Here is a 22,534-nt window from a genome sequence, read left to right as displayed (position 1 = left end):
TTTCCCACATTAAAAAATTGGGGAAAGCCATTACAATGGATGGATCTGGGTCTCTGTATGATAATATACTAGACAGTTTGAAAGTAGAACAATTAAATAAGAGGATGTCTAATTTATTTATTTATTTTTTATTTATTTATTTGTTTATTATGTATACAGTATTCTGTCTGCAGGCCAGAAGAGGACACCAGGCTTCATTACAGATGGTTGTGAGCCACCATGTGGTTGCTGGGAATTGAACTCAGGACCTTTGGAAGAGCAGGCAATGCTCTTAACCTCTGAGCCATCTCTCCAGCCCCGAGGTTGTCTAATTTAAATGGGATTTATGTAATGTCAGTTTTAAACATTATCAGCTTTATCATTTTTTGTCTTATCACTAAAAAGGTTGATTAATCTGAGTGCTAAGATACAGGCCTTAGAAAAACTTAATAAAACAAATCACATAGATATTCAATTCAGAGAAATTTAATGGAGAATCAATTTCTGTGTTGCATTTTAAGAATAGAGAGGAACAGTCAAGGTTTTCAGGCAATCCACCTTAACATAGCCAGTAACCTTACAGGAATTGCCGGATTGCAGAGGCTCTGTTACAGCTAACTGAACTCCTGATCTAATTTTAGATCAATGTTAGATCTAAAACAATTCAAGGAAGCAATAATCTCATATGGCATGCATTCACCTTTTGTGAAGCAAATGTTAAACTTGTAAAAGAATTATCTCCAAAGACTGGATAAAATTTGTTAATGGTGTTTTAGAGCCTGGTCCACAAATACAATGGAGTACATGGTTCAGAAAAGAGGCTAAGATTATTGAAAAATGGAGTTAAGATAGAGGTAGGAAAATCTCCCAAAATCAAATTATTGGAGAAGGAGACTATCCTACTATAGAAAGGCAGGCTGTATATGATGACCACACCCTGGATTTAGCCACACAGCAGCTTTGGATGCTTGGGACAGAAATGGAGAAATAGGAAAGAAAATTGAGTCATTTACTAAAGTTATACAGGGCCCAAAGAAAGCCTCTATGGATTTTTTATAGAGATTGACTTTAGCAGTAAAGAGAATGATACCAAATTCAGAAGCCAAACAAATAATAATTGAATCTCTTTCTTTTGAAAATACTAATTCTCTATGCAAAAGGATAATTAGGCCGTTAAAGGCAAGGTCAGCCCCTTTGGAGGAATGGATTCGAGATACAATTAGTATTGAATCTCATGACCATGATGATGCAAGGATAGGAGAGGTGATTTCCAGAGATTTTAGGAAAAATCAAAATGTCAAATTTTATAATCATGGGAAACAAAGTCACCTTAAAAGGAATTATAGACAGGGCATTCCTAAAAACAATGTTTTTTTTCTAAGAATAATTCATTCAGAATGCCCCTCCCTTCTGAATTATGCAGAGGGTTTGGAAAAGGAAGGCATTGGACTAATGAATGTAGGTCAACAAGAAATATTCAACAAGAAATATTCCCTTTGAGAAACTCTGTGGGGGCCTTTCCCAGGCCTCTATGCCAAATCCAGTTCAGTCATTTCCTGCCATCTTAGAGGAAACTCCTTCCCAGAGCAATGAAAGAACCTAATGTCTATTGTAAGAAACCATACTGCTCTGGATAATAGAACAGCTATCGAAGGGAAAACAAAAAATTCAGGAGAAATCCTAAAGCGAGTATTTTGGCAAACTTCTACAAATGAACAAAGACCAAAATTAAAATATCAATAAATGACATTGTCATTGAATGTCTGGTAGAAGGTCAGATGTGGATCTATCAATAATATCATCAGAATCTTGGCATCCAAATTGGCCTATTCAGGTTGTAAGTGTTCAGTTTTTAGGGACTGGAATTTTATCTCAAGTAAAGCAGAGTGCAAGATGGGTCAAATGTATAGGGCCAGAAGGACAAGGAGGAAAAATTAAAACCTTATGTGGCTAACATAAGAATGAATTTGTGGGGTTGTGATTTGTTACAGCAATGGAATACTCAGATTAACATTCCCCTAATCTTAGAAATAAACCATAAATTAATGTATGTTTCTGGGGAAAAAATTACAAAGTATTATTTTAAAAGAACAGTCACTGACTATTCAGGTTGTACAAGAACAGAGCACAGCAGCTGATATTTCAAAGGCACCAGCAGCCTTACCTTTAAAACTTGTAGCATTAAACAATGGTTTTTAACAATAGAGAAACTGCAGGTTTTAGAAGAGTTGGTACAGGAGCAACTAGATGCTCAGCATGTTGAAGAATCAACCAGTCCTTGGAATTCTTCTGTAGTTGTTGTTAAAAAGAAATCTGGAAAATTGAGAATGGTAACAGATCGAAGAGCTGTTAATAAGGTGATTCACCTAATGGGCTCTCTACAGTCTGGAATTCCTTTGTCTTCTCTATTGCCTAAAGGATGGTCTCTTACAGTTGATTTAAAAGATTGTTTCTTCACTAGACCTTCACAAGTAAAGGACAGAGAAAATTTGTCTTCATAGAGCCTACTTATAATAATTCTCAACCTGCTAAGAGATATCAATGAAAAGTTCTCCCACAGGAAATGTTAAATAACCTCACCCTGTGCCAATATTTTATAGGTCAGTCATTGGACATGATATGTCAGTAATTTCCTGAATATATAGTTTACCATTACATGAATGACATTTTACTATCTGATTCAAATGAATATACTTTAGAAAGAATGTTTGAAGAAGTAAAGAAAATTTTGCTGGTTGGGCAAAATTGCCCCTGAAAAAAACTACAAAGAGGAGATTCTATTAATTATTTAGGCTATAAAATAGTTTATAAAAATAGATTCCAAAAGGTACAAATTATGAGAGATCAATTGCAGACTCTTTAATGACTTCCAAAGATTGCTAGAAGAAATTTCCCATCTACATAGATTTATCTACTATTGAGATAAATCCTGATGACCTGATTAATTTAAACAAAACCTTAGATGGTGACAAAGACTTAAATGGTACCAGGGAATTATCAGCTGAAGCTGAGAAAAAAATTGGCTTTGTTTGAAGAGAAATTACAGAAATCACATGTAGATTGTGTAGATATAAATCTTCACTGTATTATGGTCATAGTGCCCTCCAAAAACTCCACTACAGGAATTTTAATGCAGAGGGAATATAGTATTTTGGAGTAGGTCTTTTTACCACATAAACAAAGTTTTAAAAAATTAAAAACATACGTGAAAACAGTCTCTGAGTTAATTCTAAAAGGAAAATTGAGACTTTGTCAATTAGCAGGGATAGACCCAGCAGAAATTTTAGTACCTTTTAATAATGATGAAATTGACAAATTATGGGAAGAAAGTGAACCCTGGCAAAGAGCCTGCTGTAATTTTGGGGGAGAAATTAACAACGACCCCAAAAGCAAGAGAAATCAACATATAAAGAGCACTAACTGGATCCTTCCTCACATTGTACAGTTCACACCAACAACTAGAGCCACTACATTCTACGCTGGTGCAAATAAATTAGGAAAGGCTGGTTACAAATCAGAAAATTTAAGTAAAGTTGCTCAAAGCCCTTATGGTTCTGTCCCAAAGTCAGAATTATATGTTTTTTCATTTTATAAGAGATTTTGTAGAACCTCTCAACATAGTTACTGGTTCACAATATGCAGAAAGAGTTGTTTTGTATATTGAATTTGTAACAGATATCGCAGAAACGACTTGACTATTTAGTTATAAAATAGAATCAGGAATAGGAATTGTACAATATACACAACACACATCCATATCCTGGGTCTACCAGGTCCTCTAGCACAAGGTAATGCAGAAATTGATCAATTACTGATTGGAAATGTGCTGAAGGTCTCAGAATTTCATAAAAGACATTATGTCAATAGAAAAGTTTTTTAAAAAGACTTTTCCATTACAATGCAACAAGCCAAGGAAATTATAAGGAAATGTCCTACTTGTTCTTTATATAACCAAACACAACTACCTGTAGAAAGTAACCCAAAGGTTACCCAAAGAAATGAAATCTGGTAGATGGATGTTTTACATTTTGTAGAATTTAGAAAACTATATATATATATATATATATATATATATATATATATATATGGAGAGAGAGAGAGAGAGAGAGAGAGAGAGAGAGAGAGAGAGAGAGAGAGAGAGTGAGCATACCATTGATACCTATTCAGGTTTTTAATGGGCAAATGCTTTGAGTTTGGAAAAGACTGATTCAGCAATAACACATTTGCTGGAATTTATGGCCATCATGAGTATACCTGTACTCTAAGAAAACAAAACTTTTTTTATTAAAATATAAATTATATAACAGATATACCACAAAATTCTACAGGCTAGACAGTTATAGAAAGATCAAAATAAACTCTAAAGGATATGCTTAATAAACAGAAAGAATGATAAATACATTCAGGACTAGATTACATAATGCTTTACTAACATTGAATTTTCTAAAAGCTAATGAGAAAGAAACATCTGCTGCAAAGAGACATTGGATAGTGGAAAAAACTACAGAATTAAATCAACTGCTATACTTTAAAGATATTCTGGCATCAGAATGGAAACCAGGACATGTGTTACATTGGGAAAAGGGTTTTGCTTTTGTTTCCACAGGAGAAGTAAAGCTATGGATACCACCAAAATTGATAAAGATTTGATTTGAACAAGAGACACTTCTTAGAAGAGATGATAGATCATCAAACAGCATGACTGCTTAATCTAAAATAACCTATAACTCTAACAAATCTCTTCCATTTAATCATATACAATTTACCAAAAAAGTTTTGTTTCTGTCTTTTCAGGAGAATAAAGGTATCCAGCTAAGGAATCTGAAGACCACTGGAAAATGAGACATCTAAAAAAAAAATGACAAATCATCCATAAAAAAAAAAACTCAAGAAAAGGAGTAAATTGGCCTATTGGTATATTCTATTTCCAGCAGGACAAAATTTTATAAATCTTCCCAAATGTTTATTTCTACTGTTGTCTACAGACATATAATGCAAATGATCCTTTTATAGTCCCAATCCAATTAAAGATTCAAACTGGCTTTGGAGTTGGAGTGTGGCTCTCTTCTTTTCTAAACCCAAGCATGCTTATTAAAGTGAAATCCAAAATCTGTGTTATGTCAGAAGAGCCACCTGATATGGGACAGAAGAAAAACAAAAATTTAAGGGCTATTTTATTGCCATTAATCTCATAATTCTTTGGTTTTATTTTGACTCTTTAACAGCTTTTCTTAAGGTATAAGGTTTATAATATTAATATATATACATATATATTTCAACATTTTGTTAATGGTAATATAGAATATTAATTATAGAGAAATGTTTCATCTACCTTCCTGTACATGATTTTGGGTTTTAGTATCAATCAGTTTTCTGCAGTGAACCATGAGCACACCTAACATTAACCTTTTAAATCTCCAAAAGGATGATGGGGCCCCATGATAACAATTCCTCCAAGACTATGATAACACCAGTAAAATGAAAAACACCAGCTAAAGTTCAACTTTGGACTACAAACTGTTCAGAACAATTTCAAGTTGGCCATCTGAGATGATCCTGCCTAACAGACTGCTCAAGCCAGGACTTGAGACAAGTCCTGCACTTTCCCATTATGCAGAGATTGACAACAAATGAGAATTCTGCCTTTCCTAGGACTTGAAAATTGACCCAAATTTTCTTTTCAGGATCCCCTAAAGATGCTGTTGCCCCCCAGATAACAAGAAGTAAATTTAAGAATATGTTGCTCACATTCCAAGTGGTGGGGTGGGTGGATTTTGGTCTTTCATTGGGTTATGGATATTTGTCATTGTTTTAGGTGGATTGGTTACAAGTTATTATTAGTAATCATCTGGAAAAAATTGAAGAAAGGAAATTAGATTTAAGGCTCTTGTTTTGAAAAAATAGAGGGGGAATATAAATATGATAAGATAAAGGGGTAGATTATTGAATCTTCTCTGGAAAAAAAGGGGAGGATATATATGATAAAATAAAAAGGTAGATTATTAAGCCTACTTTTAAAAGCAACTACTGGTTTTAAATGTTTTACATGGGATTGGAATTTTGTATATTATGTACAAATTTTATATATTTGTACAAATTTGAGATTAATAATTTAGAACATACTGTACAGACATTTCTACTCTTGTTCAAGGTACTGTACCTATACAACTCATTTAACAATGTAATGCAAATTTCTAGTCCTTGAAGATTATTCTTACCAACTGTTTAAGATAATATGGAAATATAAGTTAGTAGTTAATCAACTATTATAATCAAACATGTAGTACATTTGGTATGTTTTCAAGGTCAAACAGAGATATTTTAGATAGATAGGTCATCTTCAAACACTTCAGAGAGCTACAAAATATGACATTTAAGATGTTTTAATAACATAGGCTCTTTTTTTTCATGACATTGAGACATGTCTGCTCCTGGCAGCACCAATCTACTTCAGAGAAGATATGGGCTTTGAAGAAACTCCACATGGAGTTTACTTTCTTTGTGGCAAATGTAAACCACTGGGCAAGAAAATGTCTTTACCTCGACTGCTGACTGTATGCTGTCCTGATGGGACAAGCAGGACAGAAAAGAGAGTGACTGCCAAACATTGTCAAGACAAGGAGAGACAGCCCTTCAGAATATCCTGCTTCACAGAGAAGTCTGACAAATATGCTAGACGTCTAGGCCAAAGATGGATGCCCCATCGCTGCAGGGGAACTTTGGGTCACTGTCCAGGCAGCCAACTGTTTCTGTCATTTTCACACTTTTTGGAAGTCACTTGTTTGAACTTCCTACTTACTCAGTTAATATTATTTTCTTCTTGGTCTCTGAGGGAATTGAAGACTAGACAGTTATATTTGTTTTCCTTGTTCACCAGACACAGAAAGCAAATTATAATAGAAAGTAAATTAGGAACAAGACTTTGGATTCACCAAGGTAAGATAAATATGGAGTATTTATCTGAATATGTCTAATGCAAATTGACTAGACATTGTTTGTGTATTTATTGTCTTTATATATTATATATAGTTATTGTACTTATTGTATATAGTTTTTCTTATATTAGCCTTCTTTTTTATTTTAGACAAAAGAGGAAATACAGTGGTATAGGATTTGTATTTTAATAAATAAAACTTGCCTGAAGATCAAAATGCAAAACAACTCCACAAGCCAGGCAGTGATTATATACACCTTTAATCTCAACACCCACACTAGTTAGCCATAGAGGCTTAGAGATGGTGATACACACCTTTTATCCCAGCACTAGGGAGGAATATAAGGTAGGATGAGACAGGAACTCGCTCTCTTTCAGTCTGAAGATTTCATTGAGGTAAGAATTTCTATTGTCTTGGTTACTTTACATCTCTGATGTTCAGGTTGAACCTCAATATTTGTCTCTGGGTTTTTATTATTCATGCTACATACATGGATCTCTGTGAGTTCAAGGCCACCCTGAGCTACACTAGATTGATCCAGCCTCAAAGAGAAACAGAACCAGGCATGGTGGCTCACACACCTTTAATCCAGTACTTGGGAGTCACAACCCTTTAATCTCAGCAGTAGCAAGATGGAGACAGGAGTGATAATGTTGGGTGGAGAGAGGAATGGTGCAGGACAATGTTTTAAATAAACGCTGATTTTCCAGTAGCCAGGTAGGAAGTATAGGCAGGACAACCAGACAGGAAGTAGAGGCAGGTCAATGAGAACAGGAGAATTCTGGGAAGAAGAATGCCCATTCCTCTGCAGTCCTGCCCAGACACCGAAGAAGAAAGATGTGACTACACCACTGAAAAAGGTCCTGAGCCACGTGGCTAACATAGATAATAATGGACTATATAAGTTATAAGAGTTAATAAGAAGCCTGAGCTAATGGGCCAATCAGTTTATGATTAATGTAGACCTCTGTGTGATTTCTTTGGGACTTATCGACTGTGGGAACCAGGCAGAACAGAAACCTCAGTCAACAGAGGAATATAAGGTAGGAGGAGATAGGAGCTCAGAAACAATCTGAGGATTCAGCCAGAGATGCAGTCTGAGGAGTCAGTCTAGGCATGCAGCCTGAGGTTTCGTAAAGACATCAGTCAGTCTGAGGATTCATGGAGATACGATCACCCCATTTGGCCTGAGCATTGGTAGAGGCAAGAACTCTCTAGTGGCTTCTCTGCTTTTCTGATTTTCAGCATTATCCCCTGTATCTGACTCTTTGTGTTTTTATTACTAAGGCCAACAAGAATATGTGCTATAGACTTCAAGCATGTGAAGACTGGGCATGAACAAAGAACTCAGTGGTAAACCAGAAAATGGCAAGGAATGAGAGAGCCTAACCAGGTGGACAGGAATCCATGTGGATGGACACATCTGTCTGACAGGGACCTCGAGGACTCCAAGTCTGAGTTAAAGAGGAAACAGTGGCACTTTCTTGGGAGGTGAAAGCCTAGGACGGGGGTAGGGGGGACACTGGAAAGTGACACAAGGAACATTAAGTGTCATTACTCTGGTGGCTGCATCACAAGGAGGTACAGGACCATAGCAGGGATGTTTGTTAAACACACAGGACTCTTCTAGAGAATTGTCAAGGAAACCCATGCCCCAGAATTTTGTTTTAAACTTGAGACAAGTCTTACTTTATAGCTCAGGCTGACCTCAAATTCTTGGTAACTGTCCTGCTTCAGCTTCCAAGTGCTGGGATTATAGGCATGGCCTATCATGTCTAGCTTCTCAGAACTTCTAAGCAGAGGGAAGAAGTAATTAATCTGCCTATCTTCTCCCTTCTTGCATTGCTCACTGGTCATGTTTCACTCCTTAGAAACCAACTCTCTTGTGCTTTCAGAGGCTTCCACACTGCCCCCGAATAGTCATGCCTGAGGTGAGGCATTTATCCAAGCTAGAATCAAACATGCTGGGAAAGGAAGGACACAGCAAAGGGGATGAGAGAGGGTTTGTGTAGACAGAAGTTTCTATTCCACCCAGTTCTACAACCATTCAGTCTCAAAGAAACACATAGAGGATTATATTAATTATAAACTTTTGGCCTATTAGCTTAGGCTTATTATTAACTAGCTTTTTAAACTTAAATTAACCCATAATTTTTGTCTATGTTTAGCCATGTGACTTGGTACCCTTTCTCAGTGAGGCATTCTCATGTTGCTTCCTCTGCATCTGGCTAACAACTATGTCTCCGCCTTTCCTCTTTCCAGAATTCTCCTAGTCTGGTTGCCCCACCTATACTTCCTGCCTGGCTACTGATCAGTCAGAATTTTATTAAAGCAATATGAGTGATAAATCTTTACAGTGTACAAGAACGTTATCCTACAATAGGCTTGTGTCCAACATGTCCCAAAAGGCTCCCATCAGGGGAGGTAGTGACCCAGCAACACTGTGAGGAACAGTTTAGAGGTTGCTGAGTGTGGAAGCAGAACTAGTTGGGGCTTTACTGCTCTGGCAGAGAAGAAAACAGATAGTGTCCAAGGCTGGAGTAAAGGTGTGGAGGTGGAAAGAATAAATGCATATGAGAAATTTCCAGGGTTAGGGGCTGGAGAGACGGCTCATTGGTTATGATCTTTTGCTGTTCTTGCACAGGACCCAGGTTGGGTTTGCAACACCCACATGGTGGCTCACAACTATTGTAACTCTAGTTCTAGGGGATCTGGTACCCTGCACTGGCCTCCTTGAGCACTAGACATGCACACAGTGTACCTACATATGAGGCAACACACTTATACACATAACATAAAAATAATAATTAATTAAAGTGTCCAGAGCTAAAAAATACATTGTTTGAGAAATAGGAAAAGGAGTCAGAATGTTTAAGTTTCTGACTTGAGCAACCTGGGGATGGATCTTTTGCTGAGTAGGAATCAGAGATGGGGTACTGGTGCAGGAGAGTTGTCTGTATTCTGTCAATCATGTTTTAAATAAACGCTGATTGGCCAGGCAGGAGGTGTAGGCGGGGAAACCAGACAGGAAGTGAAAATGATGCAAGGAGAGCAGGAGAATTCTGGGGAGGAGGAAGTTGGTTCCTTGTACTCCTGCCCAGATCACCAAAGCAGCAGGATGTGAGCTGCCCCACTGAAAAATGTACTGAGCCACATGGCTAAAATAGCTTAGAAAAATGGGTTAATCAAGATGGGAGTGTTAGCTAATAAAAAGCCTGACCTAAAGGGCCAATCAGCTTTATAACTTACAGAGATTTCAGTGTGATTTTTCTTTGGGACTAAATAGCCGGGGGGTCGGGCAGGACAGAAAAACACAAGCAAACAGGCCCCCTCATGTTACAGGGTACCATGTTTTGAGGGAACTCTCATGACCTGAGGTTTGGATATGCCTGTGAGAAACCCTGATGTTTCTCTCTGTATGCTATGAATGCCATGGGTTAATAAATATGCTGCTTGGACCTATGACAGGGCAGAATAGAGCTAGGCAGGAAAACTAAACTCAATGCTGGGAGAAAGAAGGCAGAGTTAATGAGATGCCATGCAGCCATGGGAGGAGAAAGATGCAAGCCACCAGACAGAATCTTGCCAGTAAACCACGATCCTCATTGTAAAGTATAAAATAATGGAAATGGGTTTATTTAAGATATAAGAGCTAGCTAGAAATAGGCTCAAGATATTGGCCAAACAGTATTGCAATTAATATAGTTTTGGTGTGATTATTTCAGGTCTAGGTGGCTGGGAAACAAACAAGTGGTCTCCAACTACAAAATCCAACTATATATTTTGAGTAGTCAATATGATTAGCAAGGATTGAAGACAGTGAGGCAAAAAAAACTTACATAGCCCAAGAATTTTATAGCCCTATGGAGACAGAAGGGCCAACAAAGGAGATGAGGAATGAGCAGGCAGCTGGACATCCTGGCACATTCCTGGAATCCCAGCACTCAGGAGGTGAAGGTGATATCAGGAGTTCCAGACAGCCTATGTCACATAGTGAGACTGTGTCTCAACAAAGGGAAAAGGAGGAGGGAGAGAAAGAACAATGATCATGGTAGAAAACAACTAAGGGCTTTGATGCTCCAAAGGCCAAGGAGGCAGGGTTCAGGGGAAACTTTTCCCTGGGGCACAATGGCAAGCAAGGACTCCATGGGGGAAGCCATGGGACTAAGTCGGTGGCTCTTTCGAGGAGGAGGAGAACTGGCAGCTTATTTGGGAAGTTTCATTGAACTGGCTCAGCAGGTGAAGGTACTGGACATCAGTCCCCATGACCTAAGTTCATTCTCCAGTATCCACAGAGGTAGAGGAAGAAAACAGACTCGTATAAAGTTGTCCCCTGACTTTCCACACACATGTAAATACAATAAATAAGATATTCTCTAAAAAAAAATAGCAGTGAAGAGAGGCTGTGGTTTTAAAGAAATGTTTGTGTTTTGTCTTGAGAGATGACATTAAACAGTTAACACAGTGGGGAAATTTTAGAAGCCAGAATACAGGGAGAAGAGAGTATGGGGTGCAAGGCTGGAAGGAGCAGCGAGGGTCCCTGCTGACGGAAGTTTCTGTCCTGCCTGGTCCTGCAGTCATTCAGTCCCAAAGAAACACATAGAGGTCTACTACATTAACTATAAACTTGCTGGCCTATTAGCTCAGGCTTCTTATTAACTCTTATAACTTATATTAGCCCATAATTCTTGCTTGTGTTAGCCACATGGCTTGGTACCTTTTTCGGCAAGGCAGTCACATCTTGCCTCCTCTGTGTCTGGATGAGGACTGCAGACAAAATCTTTCCTCTTCCCAGATTCTCCTTTCCTCGTTTCCCCGCCTATACTTCCTGCCTGGTTGCCCCGCCTATACTTCCTATCTGGCCACTGGCCAATCAGCGTTTTATTAAAATACAATTGACAGGGTACAGACCGTTGTCCCACAGCAGGTCCCCACAATGGGTACAGAGACAAAGCCCAGAGCAGGAAGCAGCCCCCCCCCCAGGGGTGAGGTAAGTGGGATGGCGTCTATGACGGTGGAACTGGGGCAGGAAGCTGCAGGTCTCTTTCAATGAAATGAAGTGTTGGAAGCTGGCCATAGGCAGAAAAGTGAGGTGGGGGTGGGGGAGGAGGACATTTACAGAAAGTGGAGAGGGTTTGAAGCCGAGCAAACTCAACTTAATGTACACGAGAGAATGTCAGTCTATGAGCACCCATGAGAGAGATAACTGGAAGAAAGGAGGGGAGAGTCATCTCAACACCCGCAAGCCTAGACTCCCAGGCGGTGCTTCGTCAACCTTGGCTCTGCTCTTCCAGCTCACAGATAAGGAAGCCCAGGAGGCAGACCTGAAGCAGCCACCCAAGAGGCTTGACTCGCAGATAACCAGAAGGCTGTTGTTTTCATGAACTCACAAATACAAGAGCCAACCATTTAAAAGCCTCTTTTATTGTGGTGTGGCGGTGACGCTAATACTGGAAATCCAAACACTAAGTGAGCTTCCGCCAAAACTTTAGGTCCAAGCCTCTTGGCCTTTCCTCTTCGGCTCGAACAAGCCCTAACTGATGAACTGGCAGCGGCGGCCTCTTTGCGTGGGGCACCCACAGTAGGTGAAATGAACTGGAACCCTGGGCAGCAGCTCCAGTTACAAATCTCAGCCACAGCAAATAACAGGAAATGTGGGGCCTTTCGAGTCCACGAGAAAGGCGAGTTATTTGGAGAGGAGCTCCACAGTTCTGCTTCTCTGCGTGGAGAAGGTAGCCCACGCAGCATTCAATAGTGTAAAAGCCAATTCTGCCACCAGACTAGAAGAGAGGGCCGCACGTTCTATTTCTAGAAGGGTTTACGTTTAGTTTTAAAATCATCTTCTTTTTCCGTAAGAGACACCAGGTTGGAAATGAAAGCCAGATGGAGCTTTACAAAAGAAAAAAAACAAAACAAAATTGGATCATCTAATTTTCCAAGATGACCTTCCGGGGTTGTTGGCTTTGATTCCCTCCCAACTGCCCTCTCCCTCCCCATACGCCCATCTTGCTTTTTAACAATGAACAAAGATTTCCTATACATCAGTTTGCCATGAGCCTCCATATTTCCCTGTAGGTACAAGACTGCTTGCTAGTCAAATAAACTCAAAACGTCTGGGGGGAGCTGGCACCAGATTTAGGATCTCTGTACTATCCAGAAGGGTAAACCAACATTGGTAGCATGCCTGGGACAACCCCAAATGACCAGGCATGCTGGCCTGTGTACAGACCTGGATACAGTTCTCCAAGAATGGTGTGCATGCACTTGGAGCAAAATAATGTGGTCCCGCAGTGTGCACTGACTGAACTGCTGAGAAATTTGACTGGAATTGGCATTTGTAGTTAAGGTGGAGGAATGGAGAAAGGGTGGGGGAACAAACACACAAGATCGACCTTCAAACAAAGGGTTTGAAATGTCAGTGGAAGGTGAGGCAAGGCTTAAGTGTGAGAGCAAAGTTAGTTCATTTAAAGTCCCTTGTGGGGCCAGGTGGTGGTGGCACACACCTTTAATCCCAGCACTCGGGAGGCAGAGGCAGGTGGATTTCTGTGAGTTCCAGGCCATCCTGGTCTACAGAGCGAGTTCCAGGACTGGCTCCATAGCTACGGAAAAACCAAAATAAAGTCCCTGTGGGAAGTAGGGATAATGACGGTGGGTGTTGTGCCCTAAGAAAATGGACCCAAGGTTGACCAACTCCGCCCAGTGAGACTTAGAAAGATTATGTTTTCTTGTGTTTCTGACTGAAGAGGTGTTTAAGAGATCTCAAGGACAGTCCTGGATAAGGGGTCTCTGGAAGAACAATGGGACCATTTAGTATGCCATGGGACAGTTCATTTGGAGTTCGTGACTTGAAGATGCCTAACGCCCTGCAGGAGGGCAGGACCTCTCTGTCCACAGCAGTAGGTGTGTGATCTAACGTTCTTCCGTTCTAGAAACGCCCATCTGGAAATGTGCACAGAGCAGAGGCTCATCTTTTCTTGTAGGCGCAGCACTGTTTGACTGTGAGGGTCACTCAGCCCAAGTTCCTTTCTGTGGCACGGAGGAGGGGTACTTGGGCAGTAGTAGAGGAAGGTGATGTTCTCTCCCGTGTTTACATCACTTGAGTTGAACCTGACCACAAATTTTCATGCATATTTAATATCTCACCTGATTGAGAGGTAGGATGTCTAAGTTAATCAATTATCTGGGTTAACAGGAAGATCCATATGCTCTTTGTAGCCAGTTTCGGTTGTTATGTCCAAAAGCATCACTTTTTAGAAAGGTCTCTGTCCCCTTCTTTCTGGAAGAATCTTTGCACCAGAGTCTCTCCCCCGTTCTGGAATGAAAGAGCAGAACTCAGCCAAAAAGAAGCCACTCTTTGAACTAATGTGTTACAGCAATGATCACCCTCCAGCTTGGAAAAGTGTTATCCACAGTTACTGAATAAATGGCCAGATGAATTAAGTTCAACCCACTCGAGAGCTGAGGTGTCTCACTCAATGGTAGCAAGCATACCTAGCAAGACCTTGGGTTGAACCTCCAGTCCCATCACAAAGACAAAGCAACGCAACCCCCCTGATTTTATTCACAATCCTTCTAAATATGAATGTGCTTGGGCAAGATGCAGTCTGTAAACAGCCTCCACTTCCCTGTGCACAGCTCCTAAGAACAAGGACCAGCAGCCAGAGCTAGAGATGGATTTGAGAACTAGAGTTGGTGGCAAAGGCTTAGCATCCTAGTACTTCAGTGGTATGGAATATTAGTTGAAGATGTGTTATACTGGCTTATACTGTGGAAAATTTGTTTTAATGATGCAAAGATGTGTTGCATTCTTTTATGTTGTGTTTGTTTAATTCTGTGAAGCTGTGTTACTTTGCTTATCTAAAACACCTGATTGGTCTAATAAAGAGCTGAACAGCCAATAACAAGGCAGGAGAAAGGATAGGCGGGACTGGCAGGCAGAGAGAATAAATGGGAAAGAGGAAGAGTAGAAAGGAAGAAGAAAGGCAGAAAGAGAAGAGGACTCCAGAGGCCAGCCACCCAGCTATACAGCCAGCCACAGAGTAAGAAGAAAGGTACATAGAAAGGTAGAAGCCCAGAGACAAGAGATAGATGGGACAGTTTAAGAAAAGCTGGCTAGAAACAAGCCAAGCTAAGGCTTGGCATTTCTAAGAAAGAATAAGTCTCAAATAAATAAATTCCAAATGTGATTATTTGGGAGCTGGATAGTAGGCCCCCAAAGAGCAAAGAGGAAAACAAAAACAAAAACAAACGAACAAACAAAACAACAACTCCACCTGGGAAGCCGAGGCAGGAGGATCACAAGCTCAGGGCTAGCCTGAGCTACCAAATGAGTTCAAGGCCAACCTAGGCAACTTAGTGAGATGCTGTTTCAAGCTGCTTCAAAACAAAAAGTGAAAGGGGAGCTTGGGCCAGGCAAGTGACATCTGCTGTGTCTTCAGGTGCCGCCTGCCTAGTTGCTTCCTACATCAGAATGTGGAGCTCCACCTCCTGAGACTGTGGGGAACATGACTTGATGCATGCCATGGTGGATCGCTGAGAGCCTCGGCTCTGCTCCTGTCACTAGCTAGTGGACTCTCCTGGTCACTAATTTTGACCATGTGTTTGACAGAAGAACATCCCCTCTCCAGAATTTGCTGCTCTTACCCCTAGACTCTCTAGGCAGATAATATATTACATGGCATAGGGGGATCTAGGCAGCAGATAGCATTGTCTCCTAATCTGCTGTTGTTAGGTGAGGCCACAAGGGTCCTTAGAATGAGGGAGAGAGACAGGAGAGACAGTCCACAACAACTTATAAGCAGTTACAAACATTATCAGGTCAGAACCATAATTCTCAGCATAATTGGTCAATACCAACTTTTCTCCACATCTTATATGCAGTTACAAATATCATCAGGTCAATACCATAATTTAAAAATAAACTCATAATTAAACGTCACAATTTTCTTAAATCTGCATTAATCAAAATACAAGAAAAGCTTTTCTGATGGGTGGGAGTGCAGTGACATTGCTGTTATCCAATACCAGTTCCAGTCTCTGAGCAGAATTTAAACCCTCCGGCTGCCCCCTTCTTAAGTGAAGAGGGGTTTCAGTTGTTCCTTATTTTGAGTCTTTCTTTCCCCAAGGGGAAAGTTAGGTCTTAGTTTTCAGGTCCAATATTTTAGTCAAAATGAGTTCTGTGTCCCAAAAGACTAAAACAGTCAAATGTTCAGTCTGCATCTCAGCTCCAAAGCAAACAGGATTCAAACTGCAGAAAATTGTAGTCATCACAGTTAGGTCATCTCAGCAGGGCTCTGGGTCTGTGTGTGTCCCAAGAGTCTGGAAGCAGCTCCGCATGTGTCCATCAGAGCAGCATGGCACCCTGCAGTGCAGAGTGTCGGCAGCAGGTCCTGCAGACCAGGCACTCCTCTGGGGGGGGGGGGGGGGGGGAGACTGGACCAAGGACTCCTCTCCAACTCCTCTATGGGGGCGTTTGCAGCTATGATGTCATCAGGTCTGCCACTCCTTTACTGCAGATGCAGTCATCTCATCCAGCTTTATTTTCTTTCTGTGAAAAAAGCACAAGCATATCCTCGACCCCAAATTAATGTAGGTCGGGTCTTTTCATAATTCATTGCAAGGGCTTTTTTTCCTTGCCTCTTAGCAAGGTCACCTCGGTGCCACCATGCCAGCTCTGTCTGCAGCAGATCTGTCTGCAACTTTCATCCTCTTAAATTGTTTTCAAGGAGCCGTGGCACGCTCCACAATTCCTTTCCATTATTAACCATATATGCAGTTCTTCCATTGGAAGAGCCATTTGTAAAATTCAGCAGAACATCCTTTAAGGGCTCTTTAGCTATAACATTAGCGAAATATAGTTGTGTGGTGTGAATTGCAGCAATGATCTCTGGGAAAAGGCCGTCACTCTGGCTTTTGAACTGAGCAAACACAATTGTCCAAGAATCACTATCTTTAAATTATCAATGAATCTATTGCTTAGTATAAGAAACAATGATCATAGTCAATTCTCTGCTAAACTATCTCCTAGATTTCATCCTGTATTAGACAAGCTACTGCTTTAAATTAAGAGTTTAATATCTTAACTGGCAAAAATGGGAAGGTGCAGCCATAAAAAGCATTCTGGTTTTTTTTTCATAAAACTGCTGTAGAATAAGTTTTATACTAAATACACACTTGCCGTAGCTGAATCATAATTGTTGATTATTGTATACTCTACCTGTTGATCTATACTCCACCTGCTTGAGTACCTGTCTGGCAGCTTCTATAAGCTCTCTATTGGAAATTGGCTCATTGCACCCTTTAAGAATTTTATTTGGTGGCTCAAGGACTCCTAAGAATATTATAACTAAGGCTTTAACCATTGTATAGCTAATCAAAAGTTTATAAACTATTCTCCTCTTAAGTTGCAAGTCTGTCTAACTGATAAGAAAATGAAAAAAGAAAGTATATTCAACTAATGGTCTGGCCTAATGAGAAAATCAACATGTAAAAGAATGAAAATAGATTCATATTCATCTTTATACACAAAACTCAAGTTTAAATGAATCAAAGACCTCAACATAAAACCAACCACCCTGAACCTCACAGAAGAAAAAGTTAGAAGTACATTTGAATGCATTGATACATCTCAAACACAGCCTCAGTGGCACAAACATTGAGAGAAACAATTAATAAATGAGATCTCCTGAACTGAGACGCTTCTGTATAGCAAAGGACATAGTCAACAAAGACACGATATGAGCCTATAGAATGGGAAAAGATCTTTACTTATCACTAATCCACTTCAAAAACATACAAAAGACTCAGGAAACTAGTATGGTACAGACCTAAACTGAAAACTCTCAGCAGTTGAACTTAAAATGATTGAAAGACACTTTAAAAAATGTTCAAGGATAACATCCTTCACCATTAGAGATGATCAAAAACTCTGAGATTCCATCTTATCCCTGTAAGAATGACCAAGATTAAAAGCACTGCTGACATTTATGCTCAAGAGAATGTGGGGTAAAGAAAAAAACTCCTCCACTGTCGGTGAGAGTGCACACTGGCACAGCCGCTTTGGATGCTAGTATGGCGATTTCTCAGAAAATGAGGCAACAATCCACTTTAAATCTCAACAATACTAGTTTGTGCTTAATTATGCTCATAGCAGAATTATTTTGTCATAGGCAGAATCTGAAAACAACCCAAAATGCTCCTCTTCTACACATGAAAATGAGAGACATCATCCCTAAATTTACAATAGCCATAAATACCATAAACTATTTTGGAGTAACTCTAACCAAACAAATGGGGAAAACCTGTATGATAAGGACTTGAAATCTTTGAAGAAAGAAACTTAAGACATCAAAAGATGGAAAGATCTCCTCTCCTCTTGTGAAGATAGAACCAGCATAGTAAAATGACAATCTTACTGAAATCAATCTACAGATTCACTGCAACTGCCCATTAAGATTATAGCAAAATTCTTCACAGATCTCAAAAGAACAATCCTCAACTTCACATGGAGAAACAAAAACTCAGGATAGCCTAATTAATTCTAAACAATCTTGTTCAATTAAGGAACTTCTGAACGCATCATAATCTCTGACTTTAAACTTCACTACAGAGACACAGTACTGAAAACAGATTAAAAACGAATATGAGGATCAAAGGAACTGAAATCAATCCACCTTGGATACGAATTCACATGCCTACCAAGGGCAGATTTTTGACAAAGAAGCAAAAATTGTGAAACGTAAAAGAAGCATATTTAACTGCTTATTTATTTTTAATTGCCCTGAAGCTGCAGTTCCCTGAGGCAACCTTTTCTGCAAACTTGCCTGCCCAGCTCCTAGCTGAAGCCAGGCCACAAGGCAGGGGGCAAGGACACAGGCTCCCGCCGTCTGCCAGTCTTCCGTCATAAGCTCTGGTGAGTGTAGCCACGACGATTTTTAACTATCTTTTTTATTTTAACTTGTAATCATAAAATTAAGCGAATTTCTGACCCCTCTCCTCTGTTCTATTGACTCTGGCTGCTGACTGTGTGGTAAAATTTGCTCTGTAAACTTTTTCTCCCGCTTGCCTTTCACCCGCAGGTGAGTTAGATCCAGCTGGCTACTGCACCTGCTTGTGGCGCCTCACTCTCAGCGGTAACCTGGGCGATTCGTGGGCCAAATGCCGTATTTCCTTTACTTTTCCTACCCGTTTAGCAAACGATAAAAGTTGCATTTCTGCAACTATCACACTTACAAATTCTAAATATCTCTGCCATTGTTTCTGCTCCACCCTAACTTCCTTTAGCTATCAACATATAAAACTGAATATTCTTTCCTTATCCCATATATATAACTTATTATTTACAAATTTTTACTCCCGATTTAAATTTCCCGCTTCTCTACACTTCTTTAAATTCTATTCTCTATTTCTGAGCGCTCATACTCACGTACCCATGTATGGTGCAAATTTCTCTCGCAGGTTCCTCACGTTCTCCTCTGTACGTCTGGTCACTTCTTCCATTTTGGGGGGTTCACCAATCAGTCCCACCTTGCAGGGCGCCATTATGTTGGGGTCTGCTGCCAGTCTGGACCCGAAATTATTTCTCCGGACCAGAGGGGAGGCGTGGGAATAAAGACACAACTCACATGACTTTATCGGGAGGGAGATTTTCAGTGATCCCTCATGAAATCCTGAGTTCACATCCTCAAAATTCCTCCATTTATTCTCCAAACAGCCTTATATACCAAGACTTAAACTGAGGGGGAATATTCATTAGCATTCTGTTTCCTAGGTAACCAGGTGAATGACTGTGGTCACATCCACATCTACCTATGCCTGCTCTGTCACGTCTTCCTGTTCTCTCTGTCACGTAGGCTGAATTAACATCTCTTTTCAGGCATCCTCCAAATTACAAAGAAGGAGCAGAACAGCATCCTGACCCTTTGTTAGGGAGGTGACCACCTCCTGCGTGGCCTGAGATTCTGGTCACCATGCCATGTAGAAATATGGGCCTACAACAACTATAAGGTTGTTGTGTTTGGCTGAATTGTCATAGTTGTAGAAATCCCTTGCAGCTACACTATGAAGCTAGTACAAATACACCCGTAGAGTATGGCAGGGTTATGCTGTGTGGTAACCACTGTTAAATTTTTAATTTTGACCTTCTTGGAAGGCCACTATTATATGAGAAGTCCGGCTATGGTGTGAAACCATGCTGTGAGAAAGGCCAAGATAGTCACCTAGAAGGCCAATACCATGCTTGCTGCCTCTTTGGTGAGCCCAGGCCAAGTCAGCCATTAGCTGAGTGCAGCTGTGAACCTTGACAACTGATATACACAGGAGAGCCATTTAGTGAACCTGCCCCTGGTTCATAGAACTGTAAACAAACAAAATGGTGGTGACTTTAGCCCCTTTATTTCTGGATTGTGTCTATACTGTTGTATTATGCTGTAAATACTTAGGATGTTATTTTTCATATAAGATGCTTCCAATAACTGTTTCTTATTGTCATGTTTCTTCTGTTACATATACATAAATTTCCTGGTAACCTAATAAGGGCATATCACCCTTTATGTGCTAGCTGGGGTTATTGCTACACAAACATTTCCTCTTCCCACCATCATAAGTCCTCATCCATTATTGCTATACTTGATCTTGTGGATTTTGGAGACAGGGATCCTCCAGCCTCAGCCTCCCAAGAGCTAATATTACAGGCATGAGTCAGCATGCCTAGTCCTTGTCAGGTCCAATAAAAATAAAAACAGGGGCAGTGAGATGGTTCAACAGGCAAAGGTGCTTGCATCCTGACCCCCTGAATTGGAAGGAGAGAGAGCTGACTCTTGAAAGGTGCCCTTTGACCTCCCTATAACACTGTGACATGAATTACACACCTCAGTGCTTGTATAGATACACACATAATGAAATTAAAATTTAATAAGTTGGTAGCTATTGAAAAGAATGTTATTCACGAGGCGGTGGTGGTGCATGCCTTTAGCCCCAGCACTAGGGAGACAGAGGCAGACCAGTGAGTTTGAGGCCAACCTTGTCTACAAAGCAAGTTCCGGGACAGTCAGGGATTGTTACACAGAGAAACCCTACCTCAAAACAAAACAAAACAAAACAAAAAAGAAGTTACTCTATTATTAACAAAAATAAAATATATAAAATAACAGACTACCACGCATGGTGTATGTTTGTAGTCCTAGACATCAAGAGGTTGAGGCCATCACTCAAGCCCGGAGACCTGAGACTAGCCCAGGCAACACAGTGAGAAAAGATATATGAAAAAAATAAAAGGCAAATGCTATGAGCACATTCAGGATGAAGGAAGTTGTGCAGATAATTTTTGCTTTGTTTTGGAATATAGAGGGATTGTTTTGTTTTGCTGTACATGTGATGTGGGAGGTGATGTATGCTGTGACTATGTTTTATTGCCATTGGTTAATAAAGAAGCTGCTTTTGGCCAATGACTTAGCAGAGTAAAGCCAGGCTGAAAGAAATATATGGAGTAGGCAGAGTCAAAAAGAAGCCACATAGCCTCCTGCAGGAGACAGACGCACCAGAACCTTGCCAGTAAGCCACAGTCATGTGGCATACACAGATTAGTAAATATGGGTTAATTTAAGAGATGAGTTAGCCAGAAATATGCCTAAGCTATTGGCCAAACAGTATTGCAAATAATATAGTTTCTGTGTGGTTATTTTGATTCTGGGCATCCAGGAACAAATGAGCAACCTCCGTCTACTTATATGGGGGTTTGAGACAGGGTTTCATATAACCTAAGTGAACCTCAAATTCTGTAGGTAACTGAGATTGACTGTCAGCTTCAGATCCTTGGGGGAGCAGATGAAGTCCTGAGTGGATGTGTATTGTTGACATTCAGATGGCCACAACAAGAACCCCAATGCCTCAGAATGTCAAAGCCTTCCCCTAGTCCATGTGCAGATGCTTGCAGTATATGTAGAAAACAGGGGTGGTAGCTTCTTCCTCCAAAATGCTTAAACCCTAAAACTGCTCCCCTACAGAGACCATCCTGCACCAAAATTGGCTAAGCATGCCTCTTCATTCAACAGTGCAGAACAAACCTGCTTCCTCAATTCAAATGTATAAAATAAATGTACTGAGTTTCTAGATGACTGTTGATGAGTCTCCACCGAAGTCCATGGCAAACTTAATTCTGGTTCTTGTGCACGTCTGGTTATCATTTCTTTGTTTCCTGTTGCTCCAGTTAGGGTAATCCTTAAGCCACGTGGGTTGGGGCAGGATCTTCCCGCCTATGCTTTCTGTATTCTTGAGCTCTGGGACTCTACGTGTGGGCCACCACACCCAGACTATGTGGTGCGGAGAATCCGTTTGGGCTCCATGCATGTGAGGCAAGTACTCTCCCCAGAATCATCACACCAGCTAGGAAACTAGGGTTTGTTTCATTTTCCTGCCAGCCAGGAGTCCCACCATTAGTTTCTCAGAGCAGGCAGAACAACCACTCCAAACTGGGGTCTTCAGACAACAGAAATATTATGTCACCATTCTAGAGGTTGGAACACTGAGGTTGAGTGGCTGGCCAGGCGTGCTGGTCCTCTGATGGCTCTGTGGAGAATCTTTACTTGTCTCGTCTGCTCCTGGCAATGTCATAATGCTCGGGA

Source organism: Myodes glareolus, chromosome 8, assembly GCF_982192425.1.
Source record: "Myodes glareolus chromosome 8, mMyoGla1.1, whole genome shotgun sequence".
Taxonomy (NCBI): Eukaryota; Metazoa; Chordata; class Mammalia; order Rodentia; family Cricetidae; genus Myodes; species Myodes glareolus.
Note: the sequence above shows the minus strand (reverse complement) of the source record.